Source organism: Myotis brandtii, unplaced genomic scaffold, assembly GCF_000412655.1.
Source record: "Myotis brandtii unplaced genomic scaffold, ASM41265v1 scaffold463, whole genome shotgun sequence".
Lineage (NCBI taxonomy): Eukaryota > Metazoa > Chordata > Mammalia > Chiroptera > Vespertilionidae > Myotis > Myotis brandtii.
The window spans coordinates 512607-516080 of NW_005367694.1; positions in this window are offsets into that span (position 1 = coordinate 512607).

Consider the following 3474-nt stretch of genomic DNA (forward strand, 5'->3'; position numbering starts at 1 on the left):
TAGGGCTCCCTCAGTTATGAACTCATTTGATCTCCTTGCAACCCTGAATGGTAGTGTTGAACTGAAATCAGCCTCCCATTATACAGATAGAAAAACCGAGGCTGGGGAAGTGACTGAACGGTCCTGCAGAGACTTGGTGAAAGAGGCTTTGGCATCCAGCTCATCTTCCACTAGATGAGGCAAATCTGGCACACCACTTGTTTTTGTAAATAAAGTATTATTAAAACACAGCCATGCATATTTGTTTACATATTGTCCTGGGCTGTTTGCAAGCTACAACAGCAGAGTGGAGTAGTTGCTACAGAGACTATATCACTTGCAAAGTCGAAAGTGTTTACCATCCTGCCCCTAAAGAAAATGTTTGCCACTGTTGCACTCAACTATAGTTTCCTATTGAAGCACTGTATCATTGAAATAATAATAATTACCTACTAAGTGCCAGGCACCTGCAAGACTTTTCTGAATTTTGTATCCACATGTAAGGGTGTAGCTCAGTGAATGTAATCAATGCACCTGCATAACCAGCACCTGGGTCAAGAAACAGCAGATGACTAGCCCCAGACATCACCCACACTCCTCCTGGTCACTACCATCCAAGGGTAACCACGGCCTGACTTTTCTTTGCACAGATGAAGTTTGCCCATTTCTGGACTTTATATTCATGGATGTGCTCTTTTTGTGTCTGGCTTCTTCCACTGGATGCGATGTTTGTGAGATTCATCGATATTGTCCCAGGCCCCTAGAGTCCATTCATTGTCATTCCTGAGAATCCTCCACGGGGCAAGAACGTAACAGTGGACTCGCCCACCCGTCCTGCTGCGGGGTGTTCGTTCTGCTTCCAGTGTCCATGGAGTATGATGAATATGCAAGACATTGGGCCTCCATTAGCTCGTTTCACCCTGGCTTTAACCCTAAAATGGGGCTTTAACCCAACTTGTAGCCCCATTTTAAAGATGTGAAGACTGAGGTTCAGATACGATGGTGCCCGCAGGTGACCCAGCACGCAGGGAAAGCCCTGGGTGCAGGTGGGCGTGCTTGCTGTGCTGGCTCACTGCTCCCTTGTTAGATTCAGGTTTGGAATCCCACTGTGACTGCAGACTGGATCCCATTTATATGAAATTTCTAGAAAAAGCAAAACTATGGAATCAGAAGGTAGAACTTGGGATATCTGGGGCTGGGAACAAAGATTAGCTGCATAGATGAAGGAGGAAATGTTTTGAATTGTACTCTTAACGTGGGTGAATCTCCTGGGGTGTAAACTGTAGTTCAGCCCTAACCAGTTTGGCTCAGTGGATAGAGCGTCAGCCTGCGGACTCAAGGGTCCCAGGTTCGAGTCTGGTCATGTTTCTAACTCTCTATCCCTCTCCCTTCCTCTCTGTAAAAAAAAAATCAATAAAATATATTTTTTTAAAAATGTAGTTCAGTAAAGCCCAAAAAATGCCAAACCCATATGCTTCTATTTCTTTTTCCCCCGTGCCTCAGTTTCCCTTAGAGGTGTGAGGCTGGCTGTCCAGACTGTCAAGGGCTATTCAGCCATGGAAGTCTTCCAGTCCCTCCCCCGCCCCCCCAACAATTAGATGCTCCCCACCAGCATGACCTGACCCGGCAAAGGTATCTGTCAGGGGGTGGGGTCTCCCAGGCCAGAGGTGACATTGAATGACAATGAAGCATCCTGTTTGGCGTCCCTGTATCCGGACCTGCTGGCTGGCGGGGGCAGGAGAGCCACGCGCAGCGGATGCCCAGGCCTCAAACTGTTTCTCCAAGTAGTCCCCAGAGATGGCTGCTGCCTTTCAGTTTCTGCGCTTGTTTATTTTCAAAGGGATGTTGCCAGACCACTAGGCCACCCCTGCCCTTTCATGGTTTGTTTCATGTAAAAAAATTCAGGAGGAGAGTGAGGCAGTAAAGCGACCTGAAATCAGTTCTTCTGTCGGGTTTGAGGAATGTGCGGGGCCAGGAGGTCCCCTTGCTGACCCCAGCCCCCAGAACACCTGAGATCCTGATGGTGTTAATAATCATTGCGAATATCCAATGACTGATGCTGGGACAATTGGACATCCTTGTACAAAATTGAATGAACCTACCTTGCACCTTAGAGCTAGCAAAAGTCACTCAAAATGGATCCTAGGCCAAAAGGTAACTAATAATTCTAGAGGAAAACATAAGAAAAAAATCTTGGTGATCTTGTGGGTAGGCAAAACTTTTTTAGGCATCAAAGCGCTAACTATAAAAGAAAAATATTGATAAATTGGACTTCATCAGAATGACCAACTTCTGCTAAAGAACTGCTAAGAGAATGAAAAGACAAACCACAGATGGGCAGATGATCTTTGCAAAAACACTTCTCAGATAAAGGACTTGTATCTAGACTATATAAAGCACTCTCTGGCGGGTTAGAAGGGGGAAGAAGGGGGACATATGTAATACTTTCAACAATAAAAAAAATTTAAATATACTTTTATTGATGTCAAAGAGGAAGGGAGAGGGAGAAAGAAATAGAAACCTCACTAATGAGAGAGAGTCATCAATCGGCTGCCTCCTGCATGCCCCACATTGGGGATTGAGCCTGTAATCTGGGCAAGTGCCTTGTCCAGGAATCGAACCGTGACCTCCTGGTTCGTAGGTCGATGCTTAACCACTGAGTAACCCAGCTGGGCAACAATAAAGATTTTTTTAAAATTAAATATATAAAGAACTCTCAAAAGTCAATAATAAGAAAGCCAGCACCCACCCCCTGAAAAACCTAGCAAAATATTTGCACAGACACGTCATGAAAGAAAATGTACAGAAAGTAAATAAGCACATGAAAGGTGATGAGCATCATTAGTTATTCGGAAAATACCAACTAAAACCATAATGAGATGCTCCACATTCCTACTAAAAAGAGAGACCATACCAAATGCTGGTAAGGATGCAGAGAGATGAAAACTCTACATGCTGGTGGAAAGGGAAAATGGCACCGCCATTGAGAAAAACGTTTGGCAGGTCCTTATAAAGTTAAACACAAACTTACCCTACCAGCCGGCCAATCCCACTCCTAGCTATTTACCTAAGAGAAATCAAAATGTACGGAAGCCTGTGTGGGAATGTTTACAGTGGCCTCATTCGTAATCACCAAAAACTGGAAGCAACTGAAATGGCCTTCAACCGGTGAACGGATCGGCAGACTGTGCTACATTCATAGCACGAAACCCTATTCAGAAATAAAAAGGAATGGACTCCAGCTACACGCAATAATGGGGTAGAACCTGGGTGCGTTACGCTACGTGAAAGGAAGCCAGACTCAAGGTTGCTTACTGAATGGCTCCATTTATATGAAATTCTGGAAAAGGCAACGCTATAGAGACAGGAAGCCGATCAGTGGCTGCCGGCGCCTGGGGTAGGGTGGGGAGAGGGGTCGACTACTCCAAAGGGGTGAGGGAATTATGTGTGTGTGTGTTAGGACCATTTCATGTCATGATTGGCGCTGGTGAGGAC